Source organism: Cupressus sempervirens, chromosome 10 (genome assembly GCF_028749045.1).
Source record: "Cupressus sempervirens isolate cs-2001-9-10 chromosome 10, ASM2874904v1, whole genome shotgun sequence".
In the NCBI taxonomy this organism is placed as follows: domain Eukaryota; kingdom Viridiplantae; phylum Streptophyta; class Pinopsida; order Cupressales; family Cupressaceae; genus Cupressus; species Cupressus sempervirens.
This window is the reverse complement of record NC_143127.1, coordinates 261839091-261867079: the sequence shown is the minus strand read 5'-3', so window position 1 is coordinate 261867079 and position 27989 is coordinate 261839091. Positions and strand designations below refer to the sequence as shown.

Genomic DNA, 27989 nt, shown 5'->3' with positions numbered 1-27989 from the left:
ATACAACATATTTCTTACAACGCTAGGTCTAGCAACAACTGTGTGTTCTAGCGGCACTATGGCGTCTTCTAGTGTTTTTCACAGTCTGTGGGTAGCTATAGGTAGGTTTTCTAACTTGTTTATTTAATATTTTGTTTCTTTGGAAAAGATTTTTTTTACATTTCAATTTTTTTTAACAAAATGAAATGATGAAGATGCATATTCATATGTTGTCTATGACTGAGAGTTTTTTTTGCATTTTTTACAAAATTAAATGATTTCCTTAGTTTTGTTTTCTTTTTTCATTTTTGTTTAATTGTTTTGTTGTTTGTAGATTCAAAGAATGTTTGCAAATACTTCTGGCACTGGAAACCCCTGCCTCAAAATAGATAGATGCTTTTGAGTCCCCATTATGGAAATATGTGGAAATGGTTTGACCATGGTCAGGTGGAGGTTATGTAAGCATTCACAGCCATTACAAAAAGTAATCTAGTAGCTCTTAGAGTAGAGTGAAAGCACATTTGTGTTTTATTCCTCAAAAAGCTATAAATTATTTTAGAAGGAAGCCAAGAGTTGACAAAGTGCTCTCTAAAACCTTCTTTCGAAACCAAATTGTGAACAAATAGATTCAGGAACAAAAACAAGTAGGAAGCTGTTGGGAGGGCAAGTTCACATCCATCGCAAAATGCTAGGAAATAAGGAAAATCATCTATTATGGCTTTAGCTGCCACCCCCAATAAACCACCTATAAAGGGCCATCTATTCTTGTGTTCTCAAGAACCGGTCGTAAGTAGAGAGCAATGGGGTCCTTGGAAACGTCATTTTAAAATAAAGCTAGAGAAATCGCTGAGCGAACCATAGCGAGGTGCATCTATGCAAATAGATTGTCATTTAATGTTCGCTCGCCGTATTTGCAAAAGATGGTGAGAGCAATTAATGAGGCTCCAAAAGGGTTCAAGTGCCCTGGTTATGAGAAGGTATGCACCACTTTATTGGATAGAGAGGAGTCCAGTATAGAGGCTTCCATGTAGGCCATCAAGGATTTATGGATCAAAACAGGTGGGACAATAGTATTCGATGGATGGAAAGATGTGAGAAAGCGTTGTTTGGTGAATGTTATTGCATTCTCCACAAGAGGTGTGATGTTTCTAAAAGTTGTGGATTGATAAGGAGAGTTGAAGGATGGTTCTTTTATTGCAAACATTCTCATCCAAGCTACTGAGCAAGTTGTGCCTTAAAATGTTGTTTAGGTAGTAACCAACACTGCCAAGAATTGTAGGACTGCGGGCTTATTGGTTGAGGAGCACTTCAAACACATTTTTTGGACACCTTGTGCTGTCCACTTACTCAACCTAATCCTGCAAAATATTGGCACTAACACTGAGTGGATTAAAAAAATGTATGAAGAGGCACAAGAGATCCAAATGCTTGCCAGAACCACCCTGAGACACAAGCCATATTTAAACAATTCTCAATATCGAAGCTCTTGAAGTTAAGTTCAAATGTTTAAAATTTTAACATGTTTTAGAGATCCGGTTACTTTAGTTTAGTAAACTTTCTTTGTTTTTAAATTTAGATTTTAGTCTTGATTTTAATTGATAATTGTTTTTATCTTAAAATAGGTTGTTGAGATCCACTTTGCTTCCAACAGTATTGTTTTGAGATGCCTTGTCAAGGTTATAGAGGCATTCTTTGGAATGGTAATTAGTGCTAATTGGAGCATATAGAGGCAATTTGATAGTGTCAAGTCAGATGCCATTAAGGCATTGATACTAGATGACTCTTGATGGGGTTGTGCTGAGTACCTTATGAAGTTAATCGAGCCTATATTGAGCATTATCCAATATATTAACATTGATAGGCCTTACTTGCACGAGGTATACGATGGCATTGACTCAATGATTGAGGATATTAGAAATATTATAAATGATAGAGGAAAATCCCGACAAAAAGTTCTTCAAGAAGCTATAGGTAATCATGTCAGAGAGATGGAACAAAATGATTACCCTTTGTATCTACTTGCCTTTACATTGAGCCATAGGCTGTATAGCCAATTAGTCCTCAAGGGGAGTACCACTAGAGTTGTCCCATACAGAGATCTTGAAGTTGCTCAAGGGTATAAGATAGCCCTTCAAAGACTCTTTCTTGAGCACCTACAACCTACAATGAGGTTTGAATTTATAAGTTCCGGGAGCATCAATGATTATGGTCTTGAAGCTCTTGAAGACAAAAACAATGTTGATGCTCATAAATGGTGGTACTTCAATGGACCAATGTACCAACACTTGCAACCCATTGCCATCATAATTTATCACAGGTAAGTTCTTTAACCTTAAGATTCTAATTCTAAATTCTTGTTTGAATGTTCAAAACTCTGAATTCTTTAATTTCAAAATTATAAATCTTGATAGATTCCTAGTTCATCATCATTTGAGAGGAATTGGAGCACATACTTATTCATCCACTCAATAAAACACAACTGATTAAACTCCAAGAAGGAAGATAACTTGGTCTTTGTGCAATCAAACTTGAGGCTCACAACACATAAAGAGGCTACTTACAAAAAGTGGGGGACAACACATTGGGATGTTAAACCGGAGTTTGTGGAGTTGGAAACACAATTTGATGTAATAACCCCAATAGGTTATAACTTCTTCAAACACCAAAAATCTTTATACTTCAGTTGTTTGACATTTCGTCAAACACTTTGCAAGCAAGCTTTGATACCACTGTAATGGTCCTTTTCAAATCTGCTCTCAAAAAATGCTGATGAAAGCTCAAGGAATTTCATCAAACAATTCACATGCAAGGCACGTATGACTGATATAGTATTTCAGCTGACTTTAAATTACTTTTTTTTCACTTTGCATCAATGAGATTCTTATGCTAGAAGACTCCAAATGGACTACACAATGGCCTAACATGAGTGTGCTACTAATTTTGACAATATTCAGTGCATATATATGATCTAAGCATAAGAAATGAACATCTACAGCCAACTGACATTTTTACAAATAGTTGGTATGCAAACTAACTAGCTGATAAATAATGATATTGTATTGCTTAAATGACACCAACAACTATTATCTTACTAATTTGCAATGAAATTTCTAATACAATGCTTATGAAATATGGCCAAGACTCTTGGCATTTACATGGATGTCAAAATGATAATGCTGGTATAATGCACACTTACAGCTGAAACTTATAACACCCTAAAAAGCAATATTAACAAAGGAACCTGGTTGTAGATGGCTGTAATAATTTCTTTCCATGCTGCCCCTTTCTGCTTTGCTTTTTTCGAACTGCTTTTCCGGCTTGCTTTTTCAGTTTTGCTTTTTCGGACTGCTTATTTGTACCCGCTTTTTCTGCCTGCTTTTTCGGTTTCGCTTTTTTCGGACTGCTTTTTCGTACCCGCTTTTTCAGCCTGCTTTTTCGGTTCCGCTTTTTCGGACTGCTACTATGTTGAATCTCAAGACCATATATTTCAATGGCGTCAAGATTTTCAGCTTGAAGGGATTTCGTCCTCCAAACTATTGAGACATAATCTCCAGAAAATTTTCCAATTTCTTTGATATTTCCAAGCATGCTTAAAAGAAGCTCTTCCATTTCTTTTATAGTGTTCTCACAAGAGCTCCATCCTTCGTTTTCTCAATGTGGGATAAAACACAACTCCTTTTATGTAACTTATGTCTCCAATGTGTTATAAAATAAAGGGGACTCTTTTAATTTAAATATTTTCCACAAACTATAGTCTATGCATTAATAAAGTTAAATATTTAAATTTAACTTTATAAAATAGCTTTATCAATGCAAAACAAATCTTATCAATGATAAACAAGTCTTCTTGCCGATTTTAAACAATTACCATCGACATACCATTGCCACTGGATGTCCACCCATGCTCAAGATGACTTACTATAAATAGTAAGTATGCCCAAAGTTGCCTCAAAACCTCTCAGAAAGACCTGCAACTAAAACTATCTAGGCCAAATGGCCTCTAAGCCCCTTTAATGTCCTGGTTAGCCTACGGGACCGTGGGGAAATAGGCTAACGACAACATCATGCTATGAATGCTAAAAAGGGGACATTATAGTCCGCCCTTCCCAAAATTGCTTGTCCCCAAGCAATGGCCGAACAACAACCCAATCAATCCACCTGGATCCCAAATGTAGTCATGAACTATACTGCTGTCAGTCAACATAAGCTTTTGCAACAACCTCTGAAAATTAACCAAGAGGAATCCATAATCAAATTGGCGAATACAACTCACCCAAACTCCAAAGTCAAGAACCCATGAGAAACAAGCTCTCGAAATATCAGAACCCAAGTAGAGTAGATAACCCAAACTGTCAACACAGTAAATACCATCAACGCATCCCATTGGTCTATATGGAATCTACAATCCAACTTTGCAACAATGGTGACCACTCCCACATGAAACTGCACCAAATACAAAGAATCCACACACTGTACATCTACTGCAGTTAACACAACTCTGTAAATTACGGGCCACTGTATCATAACCATAACTCCCATGCACCGTTGATGGTGAAAAGACATCACAAGATAAACAGCAAGAAATGGAACCCAAACCAAATCTGCCTGCCACCAACTCCTCAACACAAGGATCAAAAGCTAACTGATGTACTTACCCTGCAGTATAATGCTGATAAAAAGAACCAACCCCAGTCAAGAGCTCACCATGAACAAGTGATACAACCCACTGTGACTGATCACTAGCTAAGTTAGGAGATGTCATAACCAAAGGAGTAGAATCAATAACAACAACTGCTGAAGCATCGCTCCCAAACTCCTGCTCTAAGTCATGTATTATCAAGCTATCAACCGCAGAACCTATTGCCATGTCATGCCCATCACAACTCTCATCTTGTGGCGTCAAGCCATCCCATAACTGATGACAAGCACTAGGAATCAAAGTATATCTCCATATCATCATCTCATTAACATGGTCATCAAAGGTAAATTGATGAGCATACCTCACAGTGTAATGCTGATAGAATGCGCCAATCTTAGTCAGTGGCTCATACTGCAACCCAGATGAAACTAACTGCAATCGATCACTAACCAAGCTGGAACTGACTACTACCTTCGAAGACATCGCCAAGAGAGTAGTATCACTAGCAGGAACCATGCCAACTGTCGGCTCACCAACATCACACATGATCTTTGATGCAACATCTTTAGTCTCCGTGCCATCAGTACTAGAGGCCACCACCATGTCAGGCATACCACAACAATCTGCTATAGCACCCAACTCAACTGAACCTGACTCTAGTAGGAACGAAACCGATAAGCCAATGTTAGTATCAAGGGTGGATGCCTCCCCATCTCCACTGTCTCTGACAATCTCGATCATGGACATCCTCGGATCACTAGACACCATAGCTTGTGACTGTACAGAATCTGGTAAACACTGCAGTCGCTCTAACTCCATGGTCACCTTAGCCAAATGAAACTGTGACTCCTCGAAAGCCAACTGTGTACTCTCAAGAATCTCAGAAGTCACCTCGAGCTGCTGAGTAAGCTCACTCACCTCATCTTCCTTGGCCAATAATGCATCGTATGCTATACTCCCCCACTCCATAAGATAATCTCTGTCGGCTACCAACTGCATATAATCCTGTCTCAAAATCCGAATAGCGTCCCATAAAGAGTGGATCTCTGTCAAGGAAAGATAACTACCTCCCTGCTCATCACTAGTAGGACAACCCCATCCATAAATTGCTAACAACTGACGAGCAACGTCGAAATGCTGGCAAGCGATAGAAATGTGTCACTCACTAACTCTCAACTGACTAGACACATGATGGCACTGGCTAGAATGTCATTTACAAACCTCCTCTGACACACTGTCTAAAGGAGCATCCTCAAAGTTACTGGTCTCTAGACTATTACCATCCATATCCTGCGAATCAACTCCAAAGCTCATATCAACATACGTAGTATCGAAAACTGTAGCGTCGCGGTCCAACCCCTCTGTACCATAAGAAACTACTAAGTCCTCAAAACTATCCACAACATCCCCCTGGGTGTCATCTGTAATAATTAGATCCTTGGACTCTCCTGTAAACTCTGTCATCTTTGAGAAATCATCAACATGTGACCTGACTGTAAAAGAAAACTGAGTCCCTGCTATAAGCGCTAACTCTCGAACTAAGCTCACCTCAAGACAAAGCTCGTCCACATGTCTCTCAGAATCCTGGATAGCCAACTGAATACACACCAAGGAATTTCGAGTATCCTCTAGCTCATGAGAAAGCTGGTCAACCTCCTCCTCCTCCTTCAATGCATCTAAATAGATCCCTGCAAGATTAAGGAGATGATCGCGATCTGAAAGTCGGTGCATGTAACTTACCTTCATTGCCTCCATGCCTTCCTTGATCTGTTGTAAGTCGTCACAAGAAGAACTTGTTGTGACTCCTTTCTATCTCTCCTGCAGTTGTATCATCCAAATGTGATTCTCAATCAATCCATACATCTTGACATGATGAGATAAAGCCACGACAATATCCGTGTCCCTTGTCTTCAGCTGGCTTGCCAAACCAAGTGAAGAGCTACTAGCCTCTATATCATGTGAAGAAGTATCCAACTGTGCTTGATACTCATTTTCTGCAAAGTCCTGAATGCTCACTTTCTGATCAACTGTACTATCCTCAAACATGACACTATCCTCAACTGCTGCAACTTCATCTAGCCCAACTGTACTGGAATCACTATCTGTGTCAATCATGCAATCCGGTGTGCCTATGATATCACATTCTGATGCAACTGGCTCAACCTGCACAACATCTGTAACCCCTTTTGCCTGTGAAGATGATGCAGATAAACCATTACCTGAAGATGTGCTGAAGTTTCCCTGTATCGAATTTGCATGTCTGTTAAACTCCTCATACAAGTTTTTGCCTGTCATAGGGAAGGTATGATCCTTAGGCCTATCAAAGCGTTCAATCAGTCTCTCCAAAAACTCCACATATGAGGTAATGTGTGCATGACCCATAGTGACCATACCATGATGCCACCACTTGTGTGCTATCCCATCCAGGTGAATTGCTGCATACTTAATAGCTTGTTTCTCAGGCATAAGGTTCATTTGAAAGTATGTGTCAAGCTTTTGAACCCAAACTCTTAATGTAGACTTCTCCGAGCCATCATAATATGGAAACTGAAGTTTCCCTACTTTCTTCTGTAGCTCATAGCTCTGGTTCCTGTCATGTGCACGTGGCATATGCTTCATCCGCACATCTATATACTCCCTAGAGGTAATTGCAGCAATAAAATCTGGACCTCCGGCTTCCCAATCTCTCCTCAGCTGGTCCTGTATATCAGTGATCTGGGGCTCTGGTACGAGCTGCTCTGGAGCTCTAGGAGGAAATATGGGAATCATGGGCCGCGAACTCACTATCCTAGTTTACTGGGGTGCATGACCGAAATTGTTCCCAACTTGTTTGCCTCCATTATGTGCCCCATTATGATTATTACCATTCTGATTATTTCCTCCACCCATATTAGCGTTTAACCCCATTTGACAAGCCATCATCTGCATCATAAAATCAAATCTCTGACTCTGTTCTTGTGCTCTTTGCTCTGCTGATCGCTGTCCCTGTGCTAAGGTGTCTAATAATTGTAAGAGTCTTTCCTTTCCCTGATCTGGACCGACATTCATTTTGTCAAACATTTTTCTCTTTATCTGGCTATTCGAAATTCCCTATAAGACCTCCATAGGATGGCAGGACTTATAGCTCTGATACCACTGTAATAACCCCAATAGTTTATAACTTCTTCAAACACCAAAATTTTTTATACTTCAGTTGTTTGACATTTCGTCAAACACTTTGCAAGCAAGCTTTGATACCACTGTAATGGCCCTTCTCAAATCTGCTCTCAAAAAATGCTGATGAAAGCTCAAGGAATTTCATCAAACAATTCACATGCAAGGGACGTATGACTGATATAGTATTTCAGCTGGCTTAAAATTACTTTTTTTTCAAGTTGCATTAATGAGATTCTTATGCTAGAAGACTCCAAATGGACTACAGAATGGCGTAACATGAGTGTGCTACTAATTTTGACAATATTTAGTGCATATATATGCTCTAAGCATAAGAAATGAACACCTACAGCCAACTGGCGTTTTTACAAACAGTTGGTATGCAAACTAACTAGCTGATAAATAATGATATTGTATTGTTTAAATGACACCAGCAACTATTATCTTATTAATTTGCAATGAAATTTCTAATACAATGCTCATGAAATATGGCCAAGACTTTTGGCATTTACATGGATGTCAAAATGATAATGCTGGTATAATGCACACTTATAGCTTAAACTTATAACACCCTAAAAAGCAATATTAACAAAAGAACTTGGTTGTAGATGGCTGTAATAATTTCCTTCCATGCTGCCCCTTTCTGCTTTGCTTTTTTCGAACTGCTTTTCCGGCCTCCTTTTTCGGTTTTGCTTTTTTCGCCTGCTTTTTCGTACCCTCTTTTTTCGCCTGCTTTTTCGGTTCCACTTTTTTCGGAATTTCATCAAACAATTCACATGCAAGGGACGTATGACTGATATAGTATTTCAGCTAGCTTCAAATGACTTTTTTAAAATTTGCATCAATGAGAATCTTGTGCTAGAAGACTATAATGGAGTACACAATGACCTAACATGAGTGTGCTACTAATTTTGACAATATTCAGTGCATATATATGATCTAAGCATGAGAAATGAACACCTACAGCCAACTGGCATTTTTACAAACAGTTGGTATGCAAACTAACTAGCTGATAAATAATGATATTAAATTGCTTAAATGACTCCAGCAACTATTATCTTCTTAATTGCAATGAAAATTACAATGCTCATGAAATATGGCCAAGACTTTGGCATTTACATGGATTACAAAATGATAATGCTGGAGAATGCACACTTACAGATGAAAGCTTATAACACCCTAAAAAACAATACTAACAAAAGAATTTGGTTGTAGATGGCTGTAATAATTTCCTTTTATGCTGCCCCGTCTGCTTTGCTTTTTTCGAACTGCTTTTTCAACCTGCTTTTTTCGGACTGCTACTATGTTGAATCTCAAGACCATATCTTTGAATGGCGTTAAGATTTCCAGTTTGAAGGGATTTCGTCCTCCAAACTATTGAGACATAATATCCAGAAAATTTCTCAATTTCTATGATATTTCCAAGCATGCTTAAAAGAAGCTGTTCCATTTTTTTTATAGTGTTCTCACAAGAGCTCCATCCTTCGTTTTGTCGATGTGGGATTAAACATAACTCCCTTTATGTAACTTTTGTCTCCAATGTGTTATAAAATAAATGGGACTCCTTTAGTTTAAATATTTCCCACAAACTATAGTCTATGCATTAATAAAGTTAAATATTTAAATTTAACTTTATAAAATAGCTTTATCAATGCAAAACAAATCTTATCAATGATAAACAAGTCTTCTTGCCGATTTTAAACAATTACCATCGACATACCGCTGCCACTGGATGTCCACCCATGCCCAAGATGACTTACTATAAATAGTAAGTATGCCCAAAGTTGCCTCAAAACCCCTCAGAAAGACCTGGAACTGAAACTATCTAGGCCAAATGGCCTCTAAGCCCCTGTAATGTCCTGGTTAGCCTACGGGACCGTGGGGAAATAGGCTAACGACAATATCATGCTATGAATGCTAAAAAGGGGACATTACAGTCTGCCCTTCCCAAAATTGCTTCTCCCCAAGCAATGGCCAAACAACAACCCAATCAATCCACCTAGATCCCAAATGTAGTCATGAACTATACTGCTGTCAGTCAATATAGGCTCCTGGAACAACCTCTGAAAATTAACCAAGAGGAATCCATAATCAAATTGGCGAATACAACTCACCCAAACTCCCAAGTCAGGAACCCATGAGAAACAAGCTCTCGAAATATCAGAACCCAAGTAGAGTAGATAATCCAAACTGCCAACACAGTAAATACCATCAACGCATCCCACTGGTCTATATGGAATATACAATCCAACTCTATAACAATGGTGACCACTCCCACATGAAACTGCCCCAAATACAAAGAATCCACACACTGTACATCTACTGTAGTTAACACAACTCTGTAGATTACGGGCCATTGTCTCATAACCATAACTCCCATGCACCGCTGATGGTGAAAAGACATCACAAGATAAACAACAAGAAATGGAACCCAAACCAAATTTGCCTGCCACCAACTCCTCAACACAAGGATCAAATGCTAATTGATGTACATACCCTGCAGTATAATGCTGATAAAAAGAACCAACCCCAGTCAAGAGCTCACCATGAACAAGTGATACAACTCACTGTGACTTATCACCAGCTAAGTCAGGAGATGTCATAGCCAAAGGAGTAGAATCAATAACAACAACCGCTTAAGCATCACTCCCAAACTCCTGCTCTAAGTCATGTATTATCAAGCTATCAACCGCAGAACCTATTGCCATGTCATGCCCATCACAACTCTCATCCTGTGGCGTCAAATCATCCCATAACTGATGACAAGCACTAGGAATCAAAGTATATCTCCCTATCATCATCTCATCAACATGGTCATCAAAGGTAAATTGATGAGCATACTTCACAGTGTAATGCCGATAGAATGCGCCAATCTTAGTCAGTGGCTCAGACTACAACCCAGATGAAACTAACTGCAATCGATCACTAACCAAGCTGGATCTGACTACCACCTCCGACGACATCACCAAGGGAGTAGTATCACTAGCAGGAACCATGCCAATTGCCGGCTCACCAACATCACACATGATCTTTGATACAACATCTCTAGTCTCTGTGCCATCAGTACTAGAGGCCACCACCATGTCAGGCATACCACAACAATTTGCTGCAACACCCAACTCGACTGAACCTGACTCTAGTGAGAACGAACCCGATATGCCAATGTTAGTATTAAGGATGGATGCATCCCCATCTCCACTGTCTTTGACAATCTCGTTCATGGACATCCTCAGATCACTAGACACCACAACTTGTGACTGTACAGAATCTGGTAAAGACTGCAGTCGCTCTAACTCCATGGTCACCTTAGCCAAATGAAATTGTGACTCCTCGAAAGCCAATTGTGTACTCTCAAGAATCTCAAAAGTCACCTCGAGCTGCTGAGTAAGCTCACTCACCTCATCTTCCTTGACCAATAATGCTTCGTATGTTTTACTCCCCCACTCCAATTCAAATCAAGAAAATGCAATGCTTAGGTTACTTAGTTCATTAGAGGAGGGGCAACGGATGCAACAGGAGCATAATAGACGAATGGATATGATGTTGCAACTTATGGCTTGACAGATGGGCATCAATAGTGAAGATTTGTATGTTGCTCCAGTGCAGGAGGTAGTTGCTTCCTTAGGTGGGATCGAGACACGTATAGAGCCACCCATCTATGATGTTGGTGATATGGGTGTTTCAGCAGAATCAGTAGAAACATGTGTGCAAAGTCAGGAGACCACATATGAAGCTTTGTCGGGAGATGGTGCTGAAGTAATAGTGGGATTAGGAGAACATGAGGATACTGTCATATCAGCAGCCACTTCTGTGTCAGTTGAACCATCCAATGAGGAGTTTAATGGTATAAATGCAGTGGTTGATGTATTTTCTAATGAAGCCACACATGTTGATGATTATGAGTTTTCATCAACTACAAATTCAGTTCAATTTTCTGTTGCACCGGTTAATGTTGTTCCTATGTCCATATATTTTGATGCGGCAACACCTGTTGTTGATACAGTTAGCATGAGTATATATGGTTCACCTATAGCTACATCTTTTTCAATGCATGATGGTGATAATATGCATTCCAGCCCAATATATATTATGTGGATGGATACAGGGAAGAAGACATTTCATAAATCTTTTATGGAGTTGCCTTATGGTGACATTCTGACTTCATCAGCACAAGTTTTGAATGTTAGGCTACAGGGGTTGGTCTTGATGATGCAGGTTTGCAATTGGTTTTTCCATATGGATATCACATATTGGGATCCAGGTGGAGGTTGGAGTCCATTATGTTAGTTAATTGCTTGAGGACAAGCAATTTCAAGGAGGGCGGATTTGTAATGATCCCATCTTTTAGCCTTCACGTTCTCCAAAATCTAAGTGGAGGATAAGAAAAATTAAAGTCATTCAATTAAAAATTAAAAGGTGACTTTGTATTAAAAGCTTTTAAGGTATGTATTAATTATTGGAAGGATGGAAACCTCTCATGATTTAATTAATTATTGTTAGGGACGAATTTCTAGGGTATGCATTAACTATTGGAAGGAGGAAGCTTCTAGCTCTTGCAATTAATTAATGTTTTAGTTCCTTCCAGAAGGATGAAGAAAAGGATAAATAGGGCTGTAAGTCTCATTGTTGAGTAGGAGATTATTGTATCGAAGGATAATGACTTGCATTTGATAAGAGCTTGGATGTGTGAATCACACTCCTTTTTTGGCAATAGAGGACTTTCATTCTCTGTCGTAACATTCTAGACGTCATTCTCTTAGGGTTTAGCCTTTGGAATACATCTGTTTATAATTGATTGCAACATTTTTAGAATTAATATAATTTCAGCAGTTGATTTAGCTTTTGGGCATTCCTGGGTGTCCATTACAGTGGTATCATCTTTTAGCCTTCACGTTCTCCAAAATCTAAGTGGAGGATAAGAAAAATTAAAGTCATTCAATTAAAAATTAAAAGGTGACTTTGTATTAAAAGCTTTTAAGGTATGTATTAATTATTGGAAGGATGGAAACCTCTCGTCATTTAATTAATTATTGTTAGGGACGAATTTCTAGGGTATGCATTAATTATTGGAAGGAGGAAGCTTCTAGCTCTTGCAATTAATTAATGTTTTAGTTCCTTCCAGAAGGATGAAGAAAAGGATAAATAGGGCTGTAAGTCTTATTGTTGAGCAGGAGATTATTGTATCGGAGGATTTTATGACTTGCATTTGATAAGAGCTTGGATGTGTGAATCTCACTCCCTTTTTTGGCAATAGAGGACGTTCATTCTCTGTTGTAACATTCTAGACGTCATTCCCTTAGGGTTTGGCCTTTGGAATACATCTCTTTGTAATTGATTGCAATGTTTTCAGCATTAATATAATTTCAGCCTTGGTTCAGCTTTTGGGCATTCCTGGGTGTCCATTACAAAAAACTAATTCCAGCATCAAACAAGCTGCTGGCATGGATGAGAACTACACCTGGGAAACTACTAATCAAGTCCATGATGGTGCAACAGATACTACTACCAAAGAATGATAAATATCTCCGGTCAAAACGATCTCAAGTACTAAGATAAGGATCCCAACATCTAATCCATGAATGGAAACCAACTGGCAATTCAAGTAAACTTCTCACCTGAGTAATGTGAACAATACCAACTGACTTCACGCACTTGTCTACAATCTCTGAATCCAGAGTGTGAATGCTAGACATACTCATATCATCATCAATATGTGACCCGACTGTAAAAGGAAACTGAGTCCCTGCTATATGCGCTAACTCCCGAACTGAAGTCACCTCAAGACAACGCTCGTCCACATCTCTCAGAATCCTGGAGAGCCAACTTCATTGCCTCCATGCCTTCCTTGATCTTCTGTAAGTCGTCACAAGAAGAACCTGTTGTGACTCCTTTCTGTCTCTCCTGCAGTTGAATCATCCAAATGTGATTCTCAATCAATCCATGTATCCTATCATGATGGGATAAAGCCGTGACAATATTCTTGTCCCTTGTCTTCAGCTAGCTTGCCAAACCAAGTAAAGAGCTACTAGCCTCTATCTCATGGGAAGAAGCATCCAACTGTGCCTGATACTCACTTTCTGCAAAGTCCTGAATGCTCACTTTCTGATCAACTGTACTATCCTCAAACATGACAGTATCCTCAACTGCTGTAACTTCATCCAGCCCAACTGTACTGGAATCACTATCTGTGTCAATCACACAATTCGTGTGCCTGTGATATCACCTTCTGATGCAACTGGCTCAACCTGCACAACATCTGTAACCCCTTCTGCCTGTGAAGATGATGCAGATAAACCATTACCTGAAGATGTGCTAATGTCTCCCTGTATCGAATCAGCATGTCTGTTAAACTCCTCATACAAGTTTCTGCCTGTCATAGGGAAGGTACGATCCTTAGGCCTATCAAAATGTTCAATCAGTCTCTCCTTAAACTCCACATAAGAGGTAATGTGTGCATGACCCATAGTGACCATACCATGATGCCACCACTCGTGTGCTAACCCATCTAGGTGAATTGTTGCATACTTAATAGCTTCTTCCTCAGGCATAGGGCTCATTTGAAAATATGTGTCAAGCCTTTGAACCCAAGCTCTTGCTGTAGACTTCCCTGAGCCATCATAATATGGTAACTGAAGTTTCCCTACTTTCTTCCGTAGCTCATAGCTCTGGTTCTTGTCATGTCCACGTGGCATATGCTTCATCTGCACATCTATATGCTCCCTAAAGGTAATTGCAGCAATAAAATCTGGACCTCCGGCTTCCTAATCTCTCCTCAGCTGGTCCTGTATATCAGTGATTTGGGGATCTGGTACGGGCTGCTCTGGAGCTCTAGGAGGAAATATGAGAATCATGGGCTGTGAACTCACTGTCCTAGTTTGCTGGGGTGCATGACCGAAATTGTTCCCAACTTGTTCGCCTCCATTATGTGCCCCATCCTGATTATTACCATTCTGATTATTTCCTCCACCCACATTGGCCTTCAACCCCATTTGACAAGCCATCATCTGCATCATAAGCTCAAATCTCTGACTCTGTTCCTGTGCTAAGGTGTCTAATAATTGTAAGAATCTTTCTTTTCCCTGATCTAGACTGGCATTCATTTTGTCAAACATTTTTCTCTCTATCTGGCTATTCCAAATTCCCTATAAGACCTCCACAGGATGGCAGGACTTATAGCTCTGATACCACTGTAATAACTCCAATAGGTTATAATTTCTTCAAACACCAAAATTTTTTATATTTCAGTTGTTTGACATTTTGTCAAACACTCTGCAAGCAAGCTTTGATACCACTGTAATGACCCTCCTCAAATCTGCCCTCAAAAATGCTGATGAAAGCTCAAGGAATTTCATCAAACAATTCACATGCAAGGGGCGTATGACTGATATAGTATTTCAGCTAGCTTCAAATGACTTTTTTAAAATTTGCATCAATGAGAATCTTGTGCTAGAAGACTACAATGGAGTACACAATGACCTAACATGAGTGTGCTACTAATTTTGACAATATTTAGTGCATATATATGATCTAAGCATGAGAAATGAACACCTACAGCCAACTGGCATTTTTACAAACAGTTGGTATGCAAACTAACTAGCTGATAAATAATGATATTAAATTGCTTAAATGACACCAGCAACTATTATCTTCTTAATTGCAATGAAAATTACAATGCTCATGAAATATGGCCAAGGCTTTGGCATTTACATGGATTACAAAATGATAATGCTGGTATAATGCACACTTACAGCTGAAAGCTTATAGCACCTTAAAAAACAATACTAACAAAAGAACCTGGTTGTCGATGGCTATAATAATTTCCTTTTATGCTGCCCCTTCTGCTTTGCTTTTCTCGAACTGCTTTTTTAGCCTGTTTTTTTCGGTTTTGCTTTTTCGGACTGCTTTTTTGTACTCGCTTTTTCAGTTCCACTTTTTTTGGACTTCTTTTTCGTACTCGCTTTTCCGGTTCCACTTTTTTCGGACTTCTTTTTCATACCCGCTTTTTCAGCCTGCTTTTTCGGTTCCTCTTTTTCGGACTGTTACTATGTTGAATCTCAAGACCATATCTTTCAATGGCGTCAGGATTTTCAGCTTGAAGGGATTTCGTCGTCCAAACTATTGAGACATAATCTCCAAAAAATTTTCCAATTTCTTTGATATTTCCAAGCATGCTTAAGAAAAGCTGTTCCATTTTTTTTATAGTGTTCTCACAAGAGCTCCATCCTTCGTTTTCTCAATGTGGGATAAAACATAACTCCCTTTATGTAACTTATGTCTCCAATGTGTTATAAAATAAAGCGGATTTTTTTAATTTAAATATTTCCCACAAACTATAGTCTATGCATTAATAAAGTTAAATATTTAAATTTAACTTTATAAAATAGCTTTATCAATGCAAAACAAATCTTATCAATGATAAACAAGTCTTCTTGCTGATTTTAAACAATTACCATCGACATACCGCTGCCATTGGATGTCCACCCATGCCCAAGATGACTTACTATAAATAGTAAGTATGCTCAAAGTTGCCTCAAAACCCCTCAGAAAGCCCTGCAACTGAAACTATCTAGGCCAAATGGCTTCTAAGCCCCTTTAATGTCCTGGATAGCCTACGGGACCGTGGGGAAATAGGTTGACGACAGCATCATGCTATGAATGCTAAAAAGGGGACATTACAACATATGAAACCTCAACCCCGCATGATGACAGAAATCTGCTCTGATACCACTATAAGAATCCCTGTTTTCCACAACTCTGTAATTTCTTTTTTTCTATGAATGTGTTCTTTTTGAGTGGTTTGTTTTGATTTTCAACAACATGTAAAGTCTTTTTCCATATAATAACAAATATAAAATGCTTACACAACTTAAAACAAGGATTCTGAAATCGTATCAGTAACTCACAAATCTGATCTGTAAATAAATTTCTTGTGCATTACAATAGTCATTTTGTCCGATCAGATTCTAGAGAAAATATATAAAACTTCAACATACCCATTAAGGATAATGCTGATAATTACCTTAAAATTTGGGTTGATATCAGCAATTCAGTGTTCTGATCAGAGGCTCGAACTGCTGCAATGTCTTTGTTCTCCACCTCCAAACCCTCATGATGCCTTACTTTACCCTCATTGCTTGATGTACGAGGAAATGCACAAAATAATGAAGTTCTTTGCCTAGATATGATATGCCCACATTGATGAACACACAAGTAGCTCTAACTTTGCTGGCATGACTTGATTATAACCTCCAATAAGATATAAATGGTAGCCACAAATGAGCAAGGATTATCACCTTGAAACAATCTGAAGCCCTTGCAATTATTTTTTCAATCTGCTCAAACCCTACATTGTGATTATTCACCAATTAAGCACAAACTGGACCTCTGTATGAAGCCCATAGTCAAACAATGATTTAGCTGATCTTGCACAACCTCAAGATTGGATGAACACAAAAGAGATTTTGTCCTCCAATGTTGAAGATGGCTGAACCCCTAGGTCTCAATGCACAATCCCCAAGAACACCAAATAGAAATGACAAATAATCATCAAATAATATTGATAGACTTTTATAGCATTCTCAAAGCCAGTTGATACCTTCTAGAGACATCTTAATCATTCAATATTATTTAAAATAATACTAGCATTTACACCTAAGTGAGGTGCAATATTTAAGCTGATAGTAAAATATAGTTAAGTAATATTTAAGAAGATACATTGCACAGACACTTCATTTTACAATGATAATAATCTGCAATATAAATGACTTGATATCTATTTTTGAAGATGATTTTTTCGTTCATTGGATTCTATTTACGCACTATGTTATGATGTCCATATGTTGTAGTATCCTTATATTTTAGCACATTTTGGGAGTTATGTAGTTCTGTAGTGTTAACATGAATTAGTGCAAGCGACCAAACACACATGCATATTAAATGGTTATAAATATCTTCATGGTATGAATTTAGATTGAGGACATTAATTAGTATTATTCTATTATAAAAAAGTAGTATAGAAATAAATTATTTTTCTATTAGTATTCAACATATATTATTATTAATTATAAGAATGTATCCATAACCAAATGAGGTGGCAAAATTTTTAATTGATAAGATGGAAAACATTTTTTTGAGTTTCAAATTTCTTAACCTGATAGAGAAAAATCTTATTTATTTATTTATTTAAAACAATGCTTTCCAAATGAATTATGTTATGTGTTTGCACATTATTTACGCCCAATTATTTTTTGCATGTGAATTTACCTATGCTCCATGGAGCTTCTGGGATGGGGACATTTTAGTGGATGGGGACGTGTTTCTGGTTCGAGGACGGGTCAAAGCCAAAATTTAGGGGCCCAGATCTTAGGGGATGGTGATTAAAAATATAGGGGATTTTTTTATATAGAGAGACAGAATTCAAGTATGCATATCATAACATTGATAAACCTTTCACCATAGACATTTTAGAAAATCAATACACGGAAAATTATCAAATGATAAATACTAAGTACTTCCATTATAACAATATCACATATACATATGTAGCAAAAATCAAAATGCCTAAAGGCGCCAAGTATTACGCATGAAATCAGAATGGAATAAAGAGAAGTCCAACTAAAAGAGTAAGTAGTAAATACTAAATGCAATCTTTTCTCACTGCTGCTGCTGTTGCTCTATGTTTTTTTTTCTTCCTCTTAGCAAGTACGCCATATCTTGAAATGAGTAGAAGAGTTTGTGTTTTTGTGTTTTAATGGACAAATATTGTTTGCATATTTTTATCATGTCTTTAAGAGAACTATGGCCCCACACAAAAAGCAAAAATTTACTGTTTTGCATTTACCCGACTAGCTGGAAGAAGGGGCCGGTCAATAGTTTTGGAGACGGCTTGAGGGGACGGCTAAAGTTTCGGGGACGTTTCTTAATTTGACAAAAAGGGGATGGCCTTTGGAGACGGCAAAATTCTGTCCCTGCGTCCTTGTTTCGTCCCCGGGACGGGTACGGGCCCAAAAAATAGGGGACGCGTCCACGTGGAACACTGGAATTTACTATTTTTTAGCTTATATTTTTTTGAATTCGTTGTAACAATATTTTATTTTAGATAAGTGTAGTTAAAATAATATAATATAGAAATCATATTGGGTTGTGTATAGTGCTGCAAAGAGATTTACTGTAAATTGTCCATTCTTCCACATTTGCAAGCATCTCTATTAGAGTTGTTGCAGCTACAAGATTTGATTTTTTAATTCGTAAAAGAAAATTGTTCTAGGGGATAGGCTCATTGTTTTCTATTATTCATTGTTAATTTGATATATATATTTCTAATTTTGGTTTCTCCACTTTTATTGTTATTAAAATATGATTATGTAAAAGACTTCAACATGGATATATATTATAAACTATAAAAAATAACTATAAACTATAATATAATAAACTAATAAAAATAATCGCAAACTTTCCAAAACAACCATTAATTAGAAATAAGATGATGAAAAAGTCTCCAGCCTTATTATATATTTATAAATTCCCTTCAAATATTAGAAATATCCTAAAACAAAAATATGATAAACCATATACTTCGTATACACATGCTCAAGTGGTTTGTTATGGCATTGTATTGATAAATTCATAAATTGATATCCAAACAGGTTATACTAAGTAACCAACAATTAGTAATAATGAATGGTAACAATTACGGCGAAAACAAAGGATGTTGCATGTTCAAGACTGTGTGTATATTGAATTGTGAAATCAAATTTTGCTGGGAGATAGGTCTGTATGTATGGATCCACATATGCAATATGCATTGAGGAGGCTAGAGATCGCGTGGGAAGGTATACTAAGTAACCAACTATTAGTAATAATGAATGGTAACAATTAAGACAAAAACAAAGGATGTTGCATGTTCAAGATCATGTGTATGTTGAATTGTGAAATCAAATTTTGCTTGGAGATAGGTTTTTGTGTATGGATCCACATATGCCGTATGCATTGAGGAGATTAGAGATCGCGTGGGAAGGCCTAGCTGGCAAATCCACTCGGACAGTGGAAAATTTGGATCTGATTGTGACGAAAAAGTTGATTGTTAGGTTGCCACTTAAGATCGCCTATGGAGGTTGCGTCAGGAGTCTAATCGCAGTGGCTTGGCTTCTTGTCATGTGAATGTGAGAGAAAACTTTGTTGTGCTAGTTGTTATCATTCATTGATGTGATTTCTTTGCATAACAGGTGAAGCTATTAACATCATATCCATTGCGCTCTTTCCTTGTGACTAGGACCTAAGATTCTTAGAATACTTTGATGATGTGGAAAGATTGTACATGGGAACAATGGAGCGCACTGATTTTTTTAATTTTCATAGGGTTCATAACCTAACGATTACGCCACCAATGTCGTGCAAATAAATGGTCAATTTACAGAGGCGTGATTTTTTTCACTTTATGTTTTTGTTTGTTTGTGCCCATCAGGAATAAAAGTGGTTCCACATTGGATTAATCCGTGTTATTATTTTCTAGACAACAAAATGACTTTTCAGGGTAAGACATCTCATAAACCAATTGAACTACCGCATATATTAGCCTACCGGCTAATTAAATGTGTGCACATGACTTTAATAAAATATTTTAATAATTAACCTCCAAGTTATAACTAATTATTACACTTTAAAAATCTCTTAAATGAGGCTCATGGCCCCATTGCACATAGAATGAGTTTTAATACCTTATATTATAATTGCACCTTTTTAATAATATGATCACTTTATTAATAACTACATAACTACGTATATAACAATTAATTCCTAGTCTTGTTTGAACCTAAAAGTCTACCCTTGTGTGCACTATGCACTGAAGTGCCTTACTAAAAATGGTAAGGATCCCTCTCTATGAACCAGTAACATACTATAAATAGTATTTTCCTCATTATCCGATTAAACCAATTGTGCATTATAATCATAGCATGTTTAGGTGCTCTACTATGCATAGTGACCCCGACTTTCATAAAACAGTCACTATAAATAGGAAGTGTGCCAAACTGAACCAAATGAAAAGAAATCCTAAACACTTTTCACTGTTGGAATGGGAATAAGCTTCTTGAACTACCAACTTGGACCCTCTAACCATCAGTCTTAGCTTATGAGGGCCAATCATAGGTTAATCAAATCATAACCCATATTGTCTCAAAAAGGGGACATTACATTTAGACACCAAATTTGTGGGTTGTTGTGTGACATTGTGGAAGAAATTGAAGACAATTCTGAAGTTTAGTTCAGTACAGCATTGACAAACTCATGGACGCTTAGTAAGAGAAAATCCAAATGGATGGGATTTGATTTTATTATAGGTAAAATTTGTAGACAACAATTTTGATAATAGGAGTACTGATGATTACCAATTTCAAATTATATATGGAAGTAGTCTTGGAAATGCTTATATTATAAGGAAGATAGACATTGGAGAAAAGAGCATTGTTTAAGCTAAATTTTTTGCATAACACTTGAAGAATTTGCATGAACTGGTTAGAAAGTGTATGAATAAGATGAGTAATGTGTACAAAGACAAGCAGATCAAAATAGGAGTTGAAAGGGATTTTAAATTGAGGTTGAAGTCATTGTTCATCTTAGAAAAGAGAAGTTTCCATTGGGAACATAAAATAATTGAAGATGAAGAAATTTGGGTTGTGCAAAATCTTGAAGAAGCATCATTCAAGAAATGCGTATGAATATTGCATGTGTTCTTAAAATTTGAGATTTGACAAAGTATCATTAAGGAGGTATTGACAATGAAATAGTAGAAACACATATTCTAGCACCTTTTCAAAATAGGAGTAGATAGAAAACATCTTGGATAGCTATGGGGATAGAAGCACAAGAAATAGGCAATACGAAGAATGTCTAGTAAAATGGAAAGGAAATCTTGTTGAAGATTCATCACGACTAAGGAAGAGATTGACTATCTTGGTTTCCTTCGAAACACCAAAGATGTGACAAGGTGACTTCTCAAGTTACCTCAGGTGTTCGATGCTGTGGTATCAACAATGTATGAGCAATCTAACATTACTAAAAGATATTGTTTATTTTTCAACAATGGCTTATTTTTTTGCATGGTTACTATTTTTTGGAAGTTGTCAGTTTTGCATGAAATCTTATATAGACCTTCTAAATTGTGAAATAAAGCTAATGGTGAAAGAATCACATTAATATATTTTGGCATTTAAGAAAAAAATGCATTTTCTAGTAAATTTTTGCACTAAAACATCAACTATGATTTTGAGGGTTGTAGAAGCCTCAAATGGGCTTGGAAGTTGACTAGATTATGCTTATGTACATTCCATTACTGGAGCTCTCATCCATAGATCAAAGTATCACGTAAATATCGGCGAAGGAAGAACCTATTGTGAGAAGTAATTCACCCCAAGATATTTTGTCAAGTTGTCACCGGTCTAGAAGTTGCAAAATGAAGTTGATGTTTTGTCACCAATAAATTGCCAACATTTCGTGATATTTCGCGCTTGCATGATAGGTAAGAGTAAACGACCCAACAAGGGGTTAATATACTATTGTTGTTTGCTAGTTGCTGTTTGGAGAGGTTATAAAGGGTTCGGAGGAGAAAGTTCATGAGTCGGGTTGAAATATTTCAAAAAAGAATGAATAGAGGAGGCCTCATACGGTCAAAAGAACGAAGTTTTAATAGTTGAAAAAAAAGTGACCCGCTGTTTTAGATACATGTCTTCGGGCAACTAGAATCAAGGTGAGTGGGGTGACATGGTTTGAGCGAAAAATTGACATGACTTGGGCCAACTAGACTTGGGGCGATTCACCTGGCAAGATTCGAGGCAAGGTAGGCGACATGATTCGGGTTTAAAATTTTTAAAAACAATATGAACAAAGGAGGCCCTGTATGGCGAATAGAACAGATGACCTGAGGTTTGATCGCGCACATGACCCAGGGCACCTAGAATCAAGGCAAGCAGGGTCACATGATTTGAGCAAAAAATCGACATGATGATTTTGCAAGATTCTAGATTGATTTCTTGTGGATTCGAAGCAGATTCAAAGAGATTTTTCAAGCAAATTCTGATTGACAAGTAAGTTTCAAAATTCTTTTTCCTTTGTTTTAAAATCATTTTGTCATGTAGTAGTTGCATCCAAATTTATAGAAACTACTGTATAATACCATTTCCAATCTACTCTAACCCATTTTTGAATGTAATAAATATGATCTAACTCCATTTTTTAGCAACTTTTGCAAATTTATCATAGTTTTCTAAAAAAAAAAATATATTCTAAAAAATTTCATAATCTTATGCTTTTTTCTTTTTTCCTTTCTCAAGTTTCAGCTATGTTTAAACTTATTTAAAGTTTAATACTAGGTTTGTTTCTAAATTTCTTTATTAAATTTGTAAACTTGTGCACTCATTTTGTATGTAAAATTTGTAGGTTGATTCTTCATTAAATGGAAAATAAGGACAGCTCTACAATTGGGTCAGTTGAAGGGACTGTCAGTGCCCATGTAGATACATGTCCATTCAAAGATGTAGGCACGCACCCTAAAGGGCTAGAGACAAGGCATGTGCATATAGTACCCAAATATAATAATGTGATATGCATAAAATCTGAAAAACTAATTAGCTAAGACATATCTCATTTGAAATACCACCTTAAAACGGATCATAGAGTGTGACAAGGGTTTATGACATTGGCAACACCAAGGAAGAGATAATGAGAGAGATGAATGCCTTGCACATAAGAAGATAAAAAGTTGCAAAGGGAAATGGAAAAATTGGCCATGGATAAGAATCATATAATCACCATCATTAGTTTAGGTTATGCTAAAACAATAATAATGAAATAATGTCGGTTGTGACCAAGTATCCTAACCACCTATGAAGAAGAAGCAATACTTGAGGACACAGTGGGCTTTTATTGTGGCCTACGGATCTGCAAATCTACCATCCCCTTGACTTCCACTTCCCTTGGTTCTAGTAGAGCATTGCCACATGCATCTTTTCAGATAGTTTTTTTTATAGAAATACACCTTGAGCCCAAACATCATTGGAGGGTACTGTTGGGTGGAATGATGATGTGCATCGATAAGTTGACATTCAATATAGCAATTTTTGGTTTTTTAACATCCCTTACTCAACGATGTGCATTGATATGTTGACATTCAATGGGCCAATTTTTTGGTTTTTTAGCAACATCCCTTTCAATGTGGAAGCAAGTCCCTATTGGCTGAATTTTTTGATGGGATTTACTATAGTGGTAAAGGGCCACAAGGCACCTATTCTTGCATATTTGAGTAGCAAGTTAGTTCACTTGTTTTAATTTTTAAATGTTTTATAGTTTTACAATTTACTTATTTTTGTTAAATGTAAGCTTTTTTAAAATCAAAGTTATTTACTTAATTTTATTTTTATTTTGTGCTTGTAGTTTTCTCAAAAATGTTCTTTCTACGACCAATGATGTGGTAGAAGACCAAAAAGGTTGTACTTTACTTTCAGATGGTTGGATAGATGGAAGAAACCATATCGTCATCAATTTTTTGGTTTCTTGGAAGGATCAAGTGGTCTTTTTGAAATCCTAGGATGCCCCTAACAATGTAATGGCAACTGAAACTTTGGCTCTAATGTTAGAGAAAGTTGTGATCGAAGTGGGAGTTGCAGGGTGGTGCAAATAATAAATGATAATAAAGCGGCACTTTGGCTCTAATGATAGAACAAGTTGTAATGGAGATGGGGTTTGCAAGGTGGTACAAATTATGACTGATAATGTAACGACATGTGTGGCAGAGAGTACAATCTTCCAAGATAAGTATAGTACACTTTTTTTTTCTTCTTGTGCAATGCATGTCCTTGACCTCATTTTGGAGGACAGAGAAAAATTGGATTAGATGCGACTTGTTGTAGATGATGTAAGAAAGGTAACAAAATATATCTACAATCACCCTTGGGTTCTCCGCTTGATTAGAGAATACACCCATGGGAAGGAGTTGGTAAGATTTACGGTCACAAGGTTTACAACAATTTTCTTAATGTGGCAAAGTGTTATTAGTTCTTTGACTTGTTTGAAGAAAATGTCTGTGAGTCAGCCATGGTTAGACTCTTGTTATTCAAAGAATTTTGATGCACAAAGTATTGCATACATTGTCTTTGACAATCACTTTTTAGTTGTTGCTGTAGTAATTTTAAGGTAATATAGAAACTTCATAATTTGAATATTTAATTTTTTTTGTATTCAATAACTAAGTCTTTCATTATTAATTTGAAACTTTTGTATTTGATTAATGATAATATTTATCTAGTTTTTAGTTGTAAGTGACAGGGTCCTTGGTTAAAGTTCTCCGCTTGGTAGATGGGGATCAAACCATAATGAGGTATCATAATGAGACCTTGGATAGGGCCAAAGAGGTTGAAAAAAATTGCTATAAGGGGGACAGCCTAAAATTTGACCTAAAATTTGACCCCATATTGATAGGAGGTGGAACATCAACTCCACCAACCCATTCATATGATAGGGTATTTTCTCAACCCTTGTTTTCACTTCTCTACATTCAATTAGAATCCCAATAGAGAGGTCATGGAGGGCTTCACTGAATGCATGCAAAGATGGTACTTGAGGTTGAAGTGAGAGACCTCATTGTAACTAAGACGGAAGTGTATTAGAATGCAATGAGAATTCTATTCTCCTCAGACTTGGCAAGAAGAGAAAATCCGTGGTTTGTTCAAGAACTCAATAAAATTTGAAATTTTATTGGGTAAAAGTAACACTGCAAACCATTGTGTTGGAAGAGAAATTTTTATGCTCTTTGTACAGTTTATGGAGTTTGTCATTTGCCTAGTTGATGGAATTTGTTTGTGGGTTAGCAAAGACAAAATCGATGTATGGTATTCTTGGAAGATACGATTGTGGGGAATTAAAGATGCCTATTTGCATTGTCACAGTTGGAAGCCACAACCAAGAAGATTCGTAAAATTAACAATACTGGGATGTGTTATATTCTTAGAATGCAAGGATATTTCAAGTAAGGCAGGCATCTCGTATTTTCAACCAAAGTAAACCGGCCATTTTAGCAGGTATTGCAGAGTCGAGGAAAGAAGCACGACACCCGAGCAGAAGTTCCCCTGGATAGGTTTTTGGGGAGTTGGCAACATTAGTAACACTAATTATCATATAAGGCAGTGTCAAAGGTTTAACATACCTTTGAGTAGGCCACAGGAAATGTGAGCTGGTAAGCAGCCTTTTGTGAGGAACATACACAAAGATTCATCGTTCTCCCCCTCTTGAGTGGAACCATCATAGACGATAGTGCGAGAAGGGGCGACAACTTTGAAACAATTAGGTTGATGAATTGTTCCTTGACAAAACCTTCACAACTTGATTCAGCTGCAGCTAGGTGGGATTTCTTGGTATGTTAACACTCACGAGTTGGAGGTATTCTATGAGTCCCTATTGCAACGTCAAGATTAACCCAGTCATAAGAAAGTTGCATCGAAGGGGATTAGAGGGTCACCGACCTAGTCATGACATCTCAGAATGTACAAGTTTCAATGAACATAAAATGGTGGTGCAGATAAAACAAGGTTAGCCTAGCCAGACAGTTTTTGACAAGCAACTCACCATGCTTGCTCTAGTTTTATCAACGATATGTAAGCCGATTGACGGTTATCCATGATCTTGGCACGTATTTTGAGTGAGTAGATAGTATCTTGAACGTAATGACACCTTCCAGAATCAATTTCGTTGGGTTGTCATGCCAAAATCGTTACACATACTTGAACGGTTACTTAAGAAGAACTGACATGTTGTAACGACAATAATCTATTTATAGGAAGCTCTCAAATGACAATTGAATGCTAGAATTGCATGTGTAAAATTCTTCCAGGAACAGTTAAAGAAATGGCCAAAGAATTGAAACCATCTCGCAATGGAGAGCTACAATAGACTGCTGAAGATCTTGATGACTTTATGAATAAGGCACAAACAGGAGGTTGGGTCTCAAATGAAGAAATATTAGGCTTCACAAAACTTTTCAATGACCAACTGACTCCAGACAACATTAGCAAACCAAGACCTATGAACATGTGTAAATATATGGGAATTCATCGTATGGAACTGATGCATATCTGCGATACATGTTATGATCCAAGCGGCCTGGGATAAAAAATGATGATAGGATGATACAAAGTGAGGGCATCGAGTCTCTCTTTGAAGCTGAACTTAGGCAAGCTTGTAGAGATCGAGAAAAGCTAGGTTTACTATCCATTGAGGAAATGTGACAACAACTGAGAGATTGGTTGGACCTATCCCTTAATCATTTTGTTCCTTCATTTCTCCTCATTCTGTCCAGAGCTTTTATAGTTTCAGGAAAAATGAAGCTAGAAGAGGCAATTCAAGCTACACTCTCTTCCCTTCCAGATGATGTGGTAGACACAGTGGGTGCCACATCGCTTCCCAATAAAGATGATCTTGTAGAACGTAAAAGGAAATTGGAGTATCTGAAAATGCAAGAGGAACTTATCGAGGAGAGAGAGGAGTAGCTGGCATGACTTAAGGATGAAGCAACCTCTCAACAAGATATTGCTCTATAGGAGATGAATGTTGCAATTGCTAGAGAAGCACAAGGGCTGACAAAATCTAAAGCTATTGACAAGGAAGAATGACTTTTCAAGTTAAGTTATGCTCTAGTTGTACTAGCTTCAACTTCTTCATCAGTGGGGAGTGTGCAAAATTTTTGTCTCTTGTCAACAAGTAGATAGAGCTTTATAATAGCATGGTTAATAAGGAAGGGGACGAAGGGGAAGAAGCCACCAAGAAGGCATATTGTGCAACAAGGGCACGGAGCGATACAACTAAAATCTCTGCAGGCAGGAAAGTCTTATCCTTACTCATAAATAGGGTCGATGCTATGCTTTAGAACCTAGAAAAAGAACTTGACGATGTTAATGCAAAAATTGGTGATTGGTGGCGAATATTAGATAGCGATTATGATGGAAAGATAGCAACAGAAGAACTAGCTTCAACTGCTTTGTATCTCAAGGACACTTTATGCTAGGAGCCAATTCAGGATTTGATTAGCAATCTGGCAAAGGACAGTGATGGAAAAATTCTTGTGGAGGATATTGTCAAGCTAGGAACAAGAACAGATGAAGGTGATATAATTGAAAAAATTCCTAATCAAGTTGAAAAGCTAGCGGCCACGTTTCAACATATTCAAATATCTTGA

General features: G+C 37.3%; 1 protein-coding gene and 1 pseudogene across 4 annotated transcripts in view; both read left to right on the top strand.

The window, feature by feature from the left end:
• Positions 1 to 27989, top strand: part of LOC149533635 (oxysterol-binding protein-related protein 1C-like) — a 268757-nt gene that overhangs the window by 69624 nt on the left and 171144 nt on the right. The gene's annotated exons all lie outside the window — the stretch shown is intronic.
• On the top strand, positions 59 to 27989 carry LOC149533636 (uncharacterized; annotated as a pseudogene).